Source organism: Corvus brachyrhynchos, unplaced genomic scaffold (assembly GCF_000691975.1).
Source record: "Corvus brachyrhynchos isolate BGI_N302 unplaced genomic scaffold, ASM69197v1 scaffold194, whole genome shotgun sequence".
In the NCBI taxonomy this organism is placed as follows: domain Eukaryota; kingdom Metazoa; phylum Chordata; class Aves; order Passeriformes; family Corvidae; genus Corvus; species Corvus brachyrhynchos.
The window spans coordinates 5,330,208-5,346,129 of NW_008237890.1; positions in this window are offsets into that span (position 1 = coordinate 5,330,208).

Consider the following 15,922-nt stretch of genomic DNA (forward strand, 5'->3'; position numbering starts at 1 on the left):
TGTACTAAATAGAAAATAAGTATCTAATCTTAAAATAAATGAATAAATGAAAATTCTTTCACACTTTATTACTCCAGGTTTTGTCTAGAGATGCACTGAAGTTGTTGCAGGCTTAAGTAGTCAGCTTTTTTCCTATCCACTGAGTTTTCAGGATTGAGATTCATGCACCTCCATTTGGTATCATATGTTCAGAGAGAATACATTAACACATTGGTACCTGATCTGGGGGAATAGGGCTGTTTTCTTTCCTTCCTCTCTACGTATTTCTTTTCCTTGCTTTCCTCCCTTCTCTCTAGTCATGGCAGTGACTGAAATGCAGATACGAACTCTGTGAAATTCAACAAGAGCCAGTCCTGGAATCTGCACCTGTGGCAGGGTAACCCTGGATGTATGGACAGACTGGGTAATGAGATGCTGTAGAGCAGCACAGTGGAAAGGGACCTGGGGGTCCTGGCTGATGGCAAGCTGAATTCGAGTCAGCAGTGCCCTGGCAGCCAGGAGGGCCAGCCCTGTCCTGGGGTGCATCAGGCACAGCATTGCCAGCCTGGCAAGGGAGGGGATTGTCCCGCTCTGCTCTGCACTGGGGCAGCCTCACCTCGAGTGCTGGAGGTGGTTTTGGGTGCCACAATATAAAACAATATTAAGCTGTTAGAGAGCATCTGAAGGAGGGCCATGAGGATGGTGAAGCACCTTGAGGGGAAGCTGTATGAGGAGCAGCTGAGGTCACTTGGCCTGCTCATCCTAGAGAAGAGGAGACTGAGGACAGCCTTCGTCACAGTTTATGGCTTCCTCACAATGGGAAGCAGAGGGGCAGACACTGATCTCAGTGACCCGTGACAGGACCTGAGGGAGCAACATGAAGATGAGTCAGGAAGGTTTAGGTGGATATTAGGAAAAGATTTTTCCAGAGGGTGGACGGGCACTGGAAGAGGCTCCCCAGGGAAGTGGTCACAGCACCAGCCTGACATAGTTCAAGAAGTGTTTAGACAGTGCTCTTAGGCACATGGTGTGATTGTTGGGGTTGTCTTGTGAAGGGCCAGGAGTTGGTGGTCCTTGTCGGTCTCTTATAACTCCAGATATTTAAAGATTTTATGACGCTATGAAATCTATCTTTTTCATTATGACATATGCAGTGACATCCATCTACTACACCTTAATGCTCAGTCAGTAAAATATGTATTTTCTGCTCAGAGAGTAAATGTATTAACTTCCCTTTTCTGTTTTAATGAATAAAATGAGGAGAAATAAGTCTGGAAAATTAAATGGTTTAGAGTAACAGTGTCAGCTCTTACACAGAGTTCAAGCTTTGGCTACTGCTTTGACAGCTACAGATCTGCAACAACAAACACTGCTGAAATACTAGGTAAGAGCCTCTTAAGTTCTTGACACAAAATACATTGACAGTCCTTGTTCAACGTAACACTTGGCAGACTTAATTAAGCAGACTTAATTTCTTAGTGATGAGAAAACAAGAAAAATTCAATCTCAAGTGCCTGGCAGTTTGAAATGACCAGGATGTTCTGGAGAATTTAGAAGAACAAGCCTGCAAATATTGCTTCAGTTAGAGTGTCTGTATATTACAGACATGTGTATCTGTATAAGCAGAACAAAACCCACTATTCAATATTCATGTCATCAGGCACCTACTCTGACCTCTGTGTCCTTTCCTATAGGACATATACATTCCATATTTCTGCTTTGGGTGCTGTGACAATCTCCATTAAAATTAAAGGAAAACAGGCAACAGTTATTGTCTTGAAATTTTCTCCAAGTTTTTGTTTTCTTCTTTCTGTTTATTTTTTTAAAAGATTTATTTTATATCAAAACATTTAGCAAGGAACTCTGAGGACAAAGTAAGCTATATTGCAAGGAATATTCTGCCCATCTTCTCCTTCACAGACTGTAAGTGTTCAGGTGGGCTTCGAGGCCCAGGTTTCTGCAGTTAATGTCATTTTATTTACAGGTTTCCAAACACCCCTCTCCTTTTATAAAAAATTATTATTTTTTAATTATTAATATTTTTATATTTTTTTGGCAACTTTTGATATCTGAAATAAGAAATGGGAGAAAAGGCATGTTGCCTTGGGGCCTGGAAAGACTAGATATACAGCTAATTGTTTTGGCTACTTTTTAAAAACGTCTCTCAGGGGCTGAAAAGCTGATCCCACCAGCAGGCAGATAACCAAATTAATTTGTCAAATGCTTGATCTGTGCCTCCCAGAGTCTTTGCATCTTACAGGGCTTGGAAGCTGCATTCTCTCTTCTAGGCGCTGTCGTTAGTTGAATGCTGCCATTTTTACAATTTCAAACCCTGCCATGTTGCACCGAGGAACTGCAGCTGCTGCTTGTTGGGGTACTGAGTAAAGCATGCTCCTGTGATGGCCCCCAGAGACAGATGCACAGCACAGCTTATTGAAACAGATGGGGTGAGGGAGGTATGCTTCATTGACAAAGCACATTTGTCTAAATACAGGAAGAATGAAAACACAGCACTTACCACTGATACATAATCTTAAATCCAGTGAAGTTTGGAATGGGGGAGATGAATGCTGTGCTTGCCACAGTGTAATACACGAAGACATAAAAAAACCCTTCTTCATTCGTCCTCGATTTTTGAGTACATTTGCCTCTTAAAAAATCCACAGAAAGCAGCCAGGCTGCTCATATGAGCAAGCTGAGAGATAAAGCAGAGCATTTAAATAACTATGAACTCATTCTAGCTACACCCTTTGCCACCGTGTAGCAGAAGAACTATGCAGAGCCCTCACAATGATGTGCAGACATTGCCCACAGAGCTTCTTATTTTTGAAACCTGGAACAGACATCCATTTTCTTGTATGCTTCTGAATCTTTCACTTAAGACTATGACAACTTTCATAGGCATTAGAGGCTAAGTTCTGTGAGATGTGGGCATAATCATCCTTATACTGGTGTGGAAACTAAGGACATATGGCATGGTAGTTTTAATAGGAGCCAGAGGTAGAACTTGGAAATATATTCTGCTCTCCCACCCTTATTTGGTTCTTCAGCGTCTATTATTCTGCCATGAAGTGAGAGCAACTCCATGCGGTATTAGTTAAGATCAATGAAGAGAAGCAGGTAAATCTTTCTTCTCTCATGTGGTATATTCTGGTTTGGGAACAAAGAGCATTTAGACTCATGGAAACTGTCCCTCTCACGCTTTTTCCTCTAAGGCAAGGGAGAATTTTCATCTTTGTAACAAGATGCTTTATGGACAGTGTTGTTTTTGGGCATGTGTTTCTTCTTCTCTGGGTTGGTGGAGGCTCATTGCTCTGTTATTGCTGATAAAACCTGGTTGTGTTAAATGCTGGACTAGAACAGGTGAGGAGATGCAGCTTAAATCAATCTGAAACAACATGTTAGAGCATGATCCTAAATTAAAGACTAAGAAAAGCCTTATTTTCCTATATTGCTTTTTTAGTTTCTCCAGTCCCACACCTGATAACATAAACCTTCACACCTGGACTGAGATTTATCATTAGTGGGGCTTATTGGAAATTCTGTTCTTTCACTGTTTGAGTGAGAGGATTAGAATTTCTTGAGACACAGGCTCAGTCAGGTCATAGTAGCAGGACTTTGATCAGATGTGTGTCAGAACAGTATGCTACATCTTGCAGTTAAGGGGAGGCTAAATGGATGGCTTCATCCACAAGAACTGTAGGATTTTGTGCTGGGTGTCTTTCCCTGCAGCTATTGTTACTGTCTTGGGGTGGGAGAGTAAGGATATGAATACTTAAAAGGACTTGTTAGCCTGTTAGATTTAACACATCCCTATCAGGAACAACAACTGCACAACAATAGGCAGACAAAAAGCCATTGTCCCAGTTAGATATTGTACTCATACCTAACTAAACATATTTTCACTCTTCTGCTCATATCACTCCTGTACAAACTGTCATCTTAAATATTGTTGAGCAATTTGAATGGCAAAATAGCATCTTTTCAATAGGAAAATTATCAGCAATGGTCTAGGTCTCAGGATAGCAAAGGGACCATAAAGCTAGCTCAACAAGCCAGCTGAGAATTTCCCTGGAGAATTTTCCCAGCTCTTGGCATAGGGGACATCTCATGGATATGGCCAGGAGGCAGGGAGGAAAGGGGTGTGAACTGTAGCATAATCCTTGGGGCTACTGTTAAAACAGCCCCAAGGTTCCCCTTAATTGGTTTGCGGGCTGAACTGGCTCCTAACCAGCTGCTGGGGTGTGAGAACTACAAATATGGCAGAGGTACTTTTCTTTCCTCCTCTTCCCAGCTGCAGAAAGCACAGTTTAGCCTGGGTGCACAAGTGAGCCTCCCAGCTTATTCTTTCAGTGAAACTTCTGTGTTGTGTCGTGTCAGTGGATTCTATCTCAGCCCTGGGACAGCTACCAACCAAACAAGCCAAGTATCTTACTTCCTTAACTTACACCTCTTGATAAGTGAGTGCACATATGCATACATACATACGTACGTACACACAAAATTCTAATGTGGACTTTCCACAGCAAAATGGAAAAAAACAGCAGGAGAAATAAGACAGCTTAATATTTTATAATTGACTTATCTATTCTATGGATATGTTAATTAGGGATGAAAAAGAAACAAGTTATTTTGCCACAAACAAAGAGAGAAATCACACCAGACCTAGAGTTTTCAACACTCTTCTCCCTGATAGTGTTTTATGTAATCATCTTTTACTACTTTCTGGAGAGCTATTTATGATATCAACTTTGAGAAAATTTTTTTTTTCACAGGCTCTACCTTTTGCAAGAGAATAAATCTAGACCAGCACTAGGATTTTGTACAGATATGTGAGATACTTAAAAATAACTTGTCTCCCCAATAGCAAGTCCACTCTTCATCCAATCAACGTTTGTGGGACAGGTAATTTAAAACCAGCTCCACTTAGCAGAAAGCCTACCAATGTGTTTTGCTGCATACACAGATACCTGTCGGCCAGAATTTCAACCATGCCATGGGATGGAATGCCACAGCCAGAAAACCCAGTTTTACCATCCGCACAATGCTACAATCAGAGTGATTGCCCAGTTTTCTAAGGTCCTCTCTATCCTGTATCAATTGCCATCTTGCTGTGAAAAAATCATCTGTATCTAGAAGTTATGCCTTAGCTCAGCCAAGAATTGGAGACCAAAAAGTGGAACTTAACATATGCGGTACCAGACATATGTGTATATAGACAGCACTAAGCACACTAGTACGAAAAAAAGAGCGTCATGGGTCGTTACAACTGCAGACCATGTCAGAGAGCAGAACTTCAAATTACCTGACTTAACAGAAGTTAGTACAGAATGATAGTAGAATCGTGGAATTGTTGATGTTTGAAAGGCCTCTAAAATAATTGAGTCCAGCCATTGACCTGGCACTGCCAGTCCACCGCTATACCATATCCCTAAGTTACATGTCTATGGGTCTTTTAAATACCTTCAGGGATGGTGATTTAACCACTTTGCTGGGCAGCCTCTGCCACTGCTTGGCAACCCTTTTCATAAAGAAATTTTTCCTAATATCCACTCTAAAAGTCTGCTGGTACAAACTGAGACTTTTTTCCTCACCTCCTACATCTTGTTATTTGTGAAAAGAGATTGATCCCCACCTCGCTACAGCCTCCTTTCAGGTAGCTGTAGAGAGTGCAAAGGTCTCCTTCTACTTTCTGTCCTTTATTTTGTGTTGCTTTTTCTACAGGTTTTACTGAAAAGATGAGGAAAATAAGAAAAATACACAGGGACTGTTTTGATTTGCTAAATTTTTCTGGCTTAAGGTAATCTTGCCTGAACACAACCTAAGACAAATCTGCCTAAAGTTTGTCTCACTACAAGTTCTCCATAAACTCCCACCTACCTCCACTTCATAGCTTTGACCCAGCAGAGGCCCTGCTGTTTATGCTACATCCTAACACAGAGCTGGAGAAAGATTATGAAACAGGGAATCTATCCAGGAACAAAATTGCATTTTTTTTTTTCCATCTTCCAGAGGTAAATAAAAAGTCAAGACCATTTGACAATGGGAAATGGGATTCAAAGCAAAAATAGAAGCCCATATTTTGTCAGATATCCAAGTTTTTTTTCTGGTGAGAGGTTTTCACAAGAGTTATAACCCCTTTTGGTGGGGTTACATCACCATTTGATCTAAACCCCCACAGTAAGACTACATCTGCTACTAAGCTGTGTTGTAAATGTCTTTAATTTTTATATTTCATCTGAAGGGAGTTGTTAAAGTAGGTTTACAGGGTGCTGGATCTTTGAATAAAAGACATCAGGACTGAAGCAAAGCTCTGCATGACACTTAATTTTCACTCTAATAAGCCCTCCTAAAACATTACAAGATTTTGGTTTTCCCTGAACTTGCTTTCCCTTCCTGCATGATTACTTTTTTTTAAAATTTTTTCTCCCTCGTTTTTTTAAGGACGCATTTTAGGAGAATGTTTTTATTTTTTGCCCAGATGACACCACTTCTCTTTTCACCCTAACCCAGATGTTCTCCTCTCTCTGAGCAAATCTCTCTGAAGTCCTTTTTCAAAGCCATTGCTTTTATTTAGTTTTTTGTTGGTTTTCTTTCTTTCTTTTGTTTTTAATAACTGTTCGTCTGGACTCTCTGGGGCCTTTAGTTTGACTTTTGTCCGTGAGGGTAGGAAGGGATCCTCCAATACCTCTGTGCTCAGATTTTAAGGTTCCTTTGGAAGTGTTCTCCAAGACATTAAAAAGTTCTTTCCTGGATGAGCATAACTAAGTGTGGGACCCTTCTTGATCACCTGGAGGGGTCATTGTAGAGCAAACATGAAGTATTATCTTTCCCAGTCCAAAGTTATTTCATTGGCTCTTTTTGCCCTGTATAACAGACAAGAGAAAAAATGTGGAGTCCAGGCTTTTGGCATGGCAACTCAGATCTGAGAATATTTCCACACAGCCATCAAACCTGGCTGGTTTGGTTTTTATTTGAGGGTCTTGTTTTCATTTTGGAGAACAAAACAAATGATTTCGGATTGTGGACCTAGGTCATGCAGCAAAAAAATGAAAAAAAGAGAAAAATCTGCCTTCCTAAAGAAAAGAAAAAGAAGGAATAATATCAGTATTTAGAACCCAACAAAAAGAACATGGAAAACCAAGCACTCTATCTGCAATGTGACATTCATCTGAAGAATGAATGATATTGTCAAAATGCAGGGAGATTCTGCAGCAGTTAAATAAAGGGAATTACATGTTTGCATCCCTTTGGAGAAGTGGGTTTGAAAAGAATTCAAGTATGCAAGAACAACATGGGTTGTGTTCAACAGGCAGGCCTGAACCCAGAATTTGGTGTTGTAATTCAAGATAGGGCTCCTGGATTACGTGACGCGTAGCAACTACCAGCTAGATGTGATGAGAAATATTTTTCTCTGTTTTTAATCAAGAAACTGTAACAAGGTTTCTAAAGGAATATCATTATCACTATTATTACAGTTGCAAAAAAAGGTATTGAAACCAAGCACTCAAAAGTCAATGAATTTCATAAACAGATTTTTTTTTTCAAGACTTATACAACCATATTCTGTATCTATTTTTGATTCGCAATTTCATTGTGAAACATATATTTTAATGGATTATATCTGTCATTAGTGCACACCATAAATACAATAGTAATCATCAGATTCATAGCTAGCACTCATACAGAGCTGTACATAATCACAATTCTCTACAAACGTACTTGCCTCATGCTCAGAGTTCAAGTGGTAATTCTTGAATAAAGAACAGAGAGATCAGACTTGTGTAACACTCAAAACCATCTGTGCTCCTGGGGCTCCAGAGTGCAGACAAATGCCTGACTAGCTACTCCAAAGTACTTCTTGTCTGGACTATTTTTCTATGCTGGTATATTTATGCTTTCATTAAAATCAACAAGAATAGCTGAAGCCTAATGTGTGCACCAGTCCCTAAAAAGGCAGGGGCTTACTGCCCATTTCTCAGTAAATAGAGTCTGTAGAGATACAACATTAATTTTATTTCTAGCATAGATATAATCTGCTTAGATTCAAGCTATTCTCTTTCATGCCGTCCTTTTAATATGTTTGGATATACACCCTTCCCCTGCTTCAGAAAACTTCTGAAAACCCACCTTTCTGTGAGGCATGCCAGGTGCTGGACTACTCCCGCACTGTGGGTGTCCTTAAATTATTTTGTTTGTAATGAGTTGTGCCTTCAGGGCCTTATCTTGAATTCCTTGCACACCCAACATTCACTGAAGTTGATGGAGGTACAAAAGGCAGGCCTATAGATTGTGCTGGGATCTACTGAGCTTTCTCCTAATTATGCCTCCTGTGTGGGCTCTGCTGTCTTTTCCAAGTGAGGTGCGGCTCCTCTTCCAGAGTTCAGCACCCTCTTTCCTCTCACTCCTCCCTCTCCCCCTCCTCCCCCCACCCCCATTTTTTTTTTGTATGGCATTTGTCTAAGTAAGATGTTGCATGTGCTACTGTCATGGACACATCTGCCTCCTGAATACGGTAGGCACTAATGTTTGTTTCTCCAACCACACTACTATCCAAGATGCTGAAAAACTCTCATTCCATCCACTTACCACCCTCTGAAAAAAATCACTGCTTCAATGTTTGTGGTACATGTAATATATTATGGTCTTAGTCTTTCATATCTATCCTTATTAAAAACAGACTTAGCAAAGTTAATTAGGGGTAATTTGCATTCAAGCTATTCATTATTTACTTAACTTTGAACTGCAAACTTTAGGAATGCCATTTGTTCATTAAAATTCCCAATCTTTGCCCACTTTCCCTTTGATAGCACAGTGGTTAAAGAAATTTGTGCTTACGTGCTGACTAACGATTCTCTGCACACTTCAGAGATGGCTGGAGGCCATTATTTCAGGATTAGAAAATAGTTAATATTGAATGCCATGAAGTTAAATTTGTGTTCATTTACTTATTATGTTGGAAATCAGATGTTCATTCTGTGTGAATTTCCCAGAAAAAACCTCAGCCAAGAGTAAACAATAATGAGAAGGTGAGGAGGTTTGAAAGAGGGTTAAAAAGGGGAATTAAACAGGTCTGTGAAAAAGAAATCATTGCTTTCCTCCTCCCCCCACAAGTCTTCCTTAATTCTCACAGTTATCACCCCTGTTAGCCACTTTTAATAGCATAAGGGAAAATTATCTGCTTTTTATTGTTAACCACTAATCTGAACAATTGCACGCCTGTAATTTCTCAGAAATTCTTGCTGTGTAGTGCTAACAGATACTGTGAGTTGAAAAAAGATGCAATGACATTTGTCTTGAAAACAGGAAAGAAGGATCCGTTTCTTAGTCACTCAGTGGGGATTGTTTGTCAAGTACCTCTTTAGTAACTTGGCTATGCCTGTCTAAAATGCAGGAATGATCCTTCCACGGAAAGAACCATATAGTCTAGAAAAGTAACCTCTGCAGAGAGCTGCAAGGCTGGCCAGATGCTGCTGTGCTCTGTGGGCTGGGACAAATAATCTAGAACAAGTTTGGACAGTTGGCGCTTACTCAGGGATTGCTGTTTGACAATGCCTCTGTTTGATTTTCTTCTTCCAATGCAACCTAAAAGTGATTAGATCTTCTAACACTCCCTCCCCCTTCCCTCTACCTCTTGAACTACTGAGCAAATAAGGAAAGAAAATTAAAGAATAAAAAATGTAAGCAGTGATAGGGTGAGATCAATAAACTGTGGATTGCTAGCACTGAGTAAGCTTGACTAATCTTCTGCATATTGCATGTTGAGTTAACTTGCAAGAGAAATATGTTCCCTCTTATTGTCCTGTGTCTCATTGTGGGAAAGGAAGCAGGGACTGCAAATTAAAATACCCTTGATTTAGATTCTGTAGGGAATGCCCAGGAGTTCTTCCTATATTGCCACATGCTAGGAATTGAACTGTCTACACCCTTACAATGTAGTGAGAATATTTGATTATTGTTTTCAGCCTGTGACTTCTTTTGTGCTATTCACCCCCACCACCTCCAACAAAATGGTCACTAAGGATGCTCTTCTGAGTAGCATCGGCGCAGGACTCTGCTGTTTCAGAGGCAGAACAGACTCTGCTGTTTCTTCTACAGGGCAGAAGGTGAAAGGTGCCTGAATAGTAACCCAAGTAATACTATACAACATGCTGGCATAAGACTTCTGTGGAATTCCTGAGCTGAAATACACTGCACTGAGGATTATTCACTGGGTACATACGGGGCTAAGAGGAGCTCAGACAGAAGTGGGCAACTAATGAAAAATAATTATGTTTATCGACATATTTGCATTACATGAGTTTTACACAAATAATGAGAAGTCTCTGAATCACCAGTCCAGGGAATGTACTACTCTTAGGATGGCTTCTTTTCTTCCACCATTAAAATTTTTACTTGGGCTAATGCTGGTGATCATCACTTTCCCCAAATCATGGAACAAGGTAGTAAGGTTGGAGGTCTCTTCAGTCCCAGGGGAACCTATAAAAGAAGTTAAGAGCAAGAATTAAAAGAAAAATGCCTGACAGGTTATTAATTTTATGTTCAGGTAGTAAGTTTATATATTTGACTACCAGAGTGACAATGGATCTAAGTTTGTGATGCACCAGGCCCACAGGCGAAAGCAAATAAAATTTAAGCAACAGAAGAAAACTCACAGGAATAGACTATTTAGCATACATGTGGAGTTGTAGTTCTCATTCTAGTGCATACAAAGCTAGAAAGGTCCTTTTCTTCTGATGTACAGGTATGACAGTGAAGGAAGTGAGAAATACCACAGACTTCAGTGTAATTACTCAGATGGGAACCTATGTTTACAGTCCCACTTGGAAGGATCAAATTAGTAAATTGGAATTTCCCATCTACAGGAATTGTAGACCGCACACTATATATATGGTGCTGATAGTCAGTTATGAAATAGGCTGTACTTTTTCCTGCTTTCTGAAAGGAGGAAATTATGCTTGAAGACAGAAAACTCATTCAAACTCTGCTTGTAAGGCCATTTTCAGCAAATGGTGTCTACTTACACTTTATTTCTAAGCTCTCTCATGTCAAAAATCACCAGTTTGTCACAAAGGGGAACTGTAAAGGGCAGCTGAAGAAATTAAAAAATCTGTGTGCTGGATTTACTTATGTTTGCATAAGAATAGGCTACTTTTTAATCTCTTGAGCTTCCAAAGGAAATACTTGTGAGGGTCAAAAGAGAGTAATTTAATTACCTCAGAGATTCACAAGAAATTAGGCTTCAGTGATGCCTAGGATTGGTTAAATTAATAGGGAATATGCTTCAGTCAGAATGTTTGACAGTTATGCAATGAATTTCTGGTGCCAGTGCATTTCCAATAGCTTCAGTAGGGTCAAGATTTAGCTCATGTTAGCTATGAACCCAAGATGATTATTGAATGTGTTGATTCAGGCTACTGTTAGTGTCCTAGAAGAGGACAGCATACCGAGGCCAATTCCATCTGCCAGTGTATAGGGAGCTACAATTCCAAACCAGTCAAATGGAAACAATATAAAATAATGAATATAGTAACATTTGATTGAGCATTGGGATTTTTTTAATTTAATTTTTTGGGGATTTTGGTGTTTGGTTTGAAGATTTTCTTTGGGTTTTTGTGGTGTTATGAGTTTTTATTGTTATTATTATTTTAAAAATTGCTTCACAGCAATTTTTAATGTCCTGGGAAGTATAATGTTCAAAAGGAAGACCATGGTAATAAATTAAAAGAAAAGGCCGTGTAAAAGCCTGAGAAATACACAAATTCTGATCTCTGAGGACAAAGCATACCTAGTGCTATGAAACAAGTTTTCTATGGATTTACTCCAATATAATGTGAACCAAAGTATAACCATTTGTTTTATCATAAGCCTAAAACCAGATCACTTTACTTTGACACCTAGTTTTGGCTGCAACTGCACATGCATGTAGCCACACACATGCACTCACATTCTCTTCAACAGCCTTTCAGCCGTGCCACAGAGCAGTATGGTCTCTCTTGGATAAGCTGTGTTAAATTAAAATTAAACATCTCCAAGCTTTGTGCTCAGCCTCCCCTTGTGAATGTTCTGCTGTGGGTGTGCAGGGGGTTAATATCACAAATGTTCCACAGGAGGTTAGTGGGATTCAGTTTCAGCTAACATTTATTTTGCCAGCTCCTGTTCACTTTCATCTCTGCTCATGAACACTATTATCTTGTTTGTAATAATATATATAGATCACTGCAGCTGCGCTCTGCAAAATTCTTCCATTTTTTAAACTTTGCAAAAAATAAAATTAAAAAAAATTTCTTGAACTGTTTTAGCATTACTGACCCACCTTCCTAGGCTGGTCTCATACAAATTGTAAGCAAAACTTTCATTAAGAGTGGACTATCATGTTTCTGGTATAATCTCACAGCCAATGTAGTTTTTGTCTTTTCACTCAAGTATAATTGTCAACTGTTTTTTTTTTTTAAAAGGAGTAGGTTACTTCAGCTTCTCTGCTTTTTGTCTGGTCCTATTGTTAGTTTCCTGTTGCAGGCATTACCTTTGACACACGTATGACGTGCAGCAGGTCATCACACTGTGCCTGAACTGTTCTGTCACTTGCTCAGGAGATTGCCAGCAAAAATATTGGTATCTATAGTCTTACATAGCACTTTTCCTATCTTGCAAACCTACAGCTTCAGGTCCTGGAATCACTGGTGTTAATAACTGACAAACACTGGAAGGGCTATCAGAGTGTTTGACATGTCCTTTCACAAACTTACAGGAGCATGCTAAGTGGCATGTTTTTCCATAGACGTGATGTAAACTCAGTAATATTTGTACTTTAAAATCCAAACAGCCTAAAGAAGGAAATGGGTGTTTTTGAACAACCTGTGCAGTATAGATACATTGAAAAGCAAATGGAAGACTGTAAAGATGCAGGACCAGACTTGAATTTACACCAAAATTTTGAGCAGAAAAGACTCTTGTCTATGTTTTCTATGGTCTGATCCCATGGCTTCTCCCTAGAAAGACACACAAAGCAAACTCTTAGCTGTAAGTTCTTAATGTTTACCTATCTTCCTATTACTACAGTCCAGTTTACAATGGAACTATTATGCCAGAAACTGAATGGTGTGATACAATAATTGACTTCCTTATCAGTTTCAGTCTTTCTCCTCTTCAAGAAACAGAAGTCATTGAATGACTAGGTCATAACTCTATTCTGCTTTTCTCATTTTGAGACAGAAAAGGCAGACTAACTTTCAAAGCCCCTACTCTGGGCTTTCAAAAAGGCAAAGCATAAAAGAAAGAATAGAAAAGGAAACAAAAAGGAAATGAAATGGAGATTTAAGTGGTTAGGCCTTGTGCTCAGCAGTCCTCAAGATCAAACTCACTCCTCTCCATGCAGCAGCTGGTATCAATGATCTTGCATTGTTCAAACAAGTTCCAGCATTTAGGGAGCTGGGATACTGCCTTCTACTGCACTTCTGTAGAGGCTGCCTCTCTGGTTGCAACTGAAGTGTGCCTTTGAGAAGCAGCTTTGCATTACTTTGACGAAACCAGATATCACCTATCCCTGAGGTTTAAAAAAAGGTAGTAAGGGGAAAGAGACAGTAATCTCTCTTAGGCCTCTGCTGCTATCACTCTCCCTTTATATTTCATTTAGAGCACAACGTGAACAAAGGAGTGTTAGACATGCACAGTGTAATGAAAATCCATGACTTGACCATGCATTCATAATTATTTTATAAATAAATGGCTTCTAGAGAGCCACATCTGTCTCTTCCCACAGAGTGCATGTCTTTCATTAATGTATTACAGGCTGAATGAAGCCAGCCTGAATGCTTTGCTTGCATCTTCCTCTTCCTCTCCATCATTGTTCATGGATAGGTTTTTGTGGTTCGGAGAGAGCTGCATGCCCCACACGTCTCTGCAGGACTGATGGCTCGTCAATAACATTAGCCAGCATTATGGGCTGCATTGGTGTAGAACAGAATCAATATGGCCAAGTAAAAAGTCTAATCAGTTGACATGACCATCTTCAGCAGAGCTTATGTTACAAGAAATGAGTTTTCTTAAGGAATCAGCATCAGCACTGGTTATTCACCCCACACCAAGAACACTTGACAAAGATTTATTATTTCTTGTTTTGTTAGCTCTGCCACTTAAGCTGGCAATAGTGAAATAATAATTCAGATGAATATTCAAAAGAATAATAAAGACTGGACTCTGCAAACACTGCCCACATTTTCCTGAGAAGCTGAAAAGAGTCTCTGCACATTTTGCAATGTGGAAGGGAAGTAGTGTCACTAGGAAATAAGATTAGTTTAGGGGCTCGGATACAGGGATACATGCCCTTTGTCTGACTGGGTTGCCTTTGGTTTTCTCACCCCCTTTTTTTTTACTGAAGGGACAGGTTCAGCTCTCACTTTTACTTGTACAAATTGAAGTCATTTAACTGAAAATATGATTTTTCCAGGTTTCTATCAGCGTAAGTGAAAGCAGACTTTGGCAGTCATGCCTATGGCAATGTACATATCTTAAAACAAGTTTCTCACTGATGCATAGCTTCATCTATGTGGTAATTATGGAGCTGTTTTACAATCAACTCCCTTTCTCTTCCTGCTCACCCCTCTGCATGCAGATTCACCCATAACACGAGACCAACAGGGGTGCAGCTATCAGATATTTCACTTTTATGAACTCTGCTGATCATCTGTTCTCATTTGTCCAGTCATCTGAGGGAAACCCTGCTCAATCAAGTGAAGGTAAAGCATTAGTGAAATCATTAGTGCAGCATGGGCAGGTTAATAGGCCCATGCCTGAGCCATTTTTTTGCAGGCAACCTCCCGCCTACATCAGAGATACTTCAGCAGCGTTATTTCCTAACAGGTAAAAGAAAGTAATTGCATTTTGGAGGCAAATAGCTTGTTTGTGAATGGGCAAATGGACATGTTAACTACTCCCATCCCACTTTGTTAGAATGAAATAGCTAGGAAATTCTCATTAAAAAAAAAAAATTAAAAAAATCTTGAAACGGGTTAAGTGCCTGTTCAAATTAAATACATAATTAGAGGAAGTTAAAAGACCAATCCCATAGAGGCCTTTGCAGACTGGACATGAGGACAGGAACAGAAAATTTGATTAAGGCTTTTCTGCCACTGGTAGGAAAGTCTTGATGCTTACTGACCAGTCTGTGCTACTTACACACTTATGCCAGTTTGGTGTGACAAATCTGTTTACCTACTGGGCAGTGGTACACCTTCACTCTCAGGGTTACTTGTGCACTCAATACTGTCACTGGCAGTGAGCGGTTACCCTGCCAAATTTCATCTAATTTTATCCCTCCAAGGCACATACAGAGACATACATACTCTCTACTGATTTCATCACAGGGGGAACATTGTTCTGGGTTTTTAATACTAGAATAGTAACTATGGATTTCGGTCAGAATGGTAACTATGGGTTTCAGTCAAAATGGAGGCCTACAGCAATGAGCACAGATAATACAAGTTCTTCATCCCCAGGAGTCAGTGTCAAGTGCACATCAATATCGAACTAGTTTCTCAGTTGCAGAATTCACCGTCAAGTTTCCAGTAATGTTGATTGTTGAATATAAGACCCAGCAAAAAAAGCTATGTGGGAAAAATTAGCCCAGGATCTGTGTGTTTTGTGACTGTCTTTTTTGTTGCTGCATGAAGAAAACTAAGGGGCTTTTTAACCAATTTAGATTCTGAACATAAAGTTGGTTAGGTTTTTCTCTCTTTTTTTTTTTAAATGGGAATCCTGCTGCAGAATATTAATACTGTAAGTTTAATTTAAACGGTTTATTAAAGTAAAAAAAAAAGAAGAAGAGTCAATTTTTTTAAGATTCTACCATTTATAGTGATTCAACAGAATATTCTACTCTCAGAGCCCCAGGATCTTGGTATGTAACATCCTCATTTGTGTTAATGGAAACTTTACCTCTTTG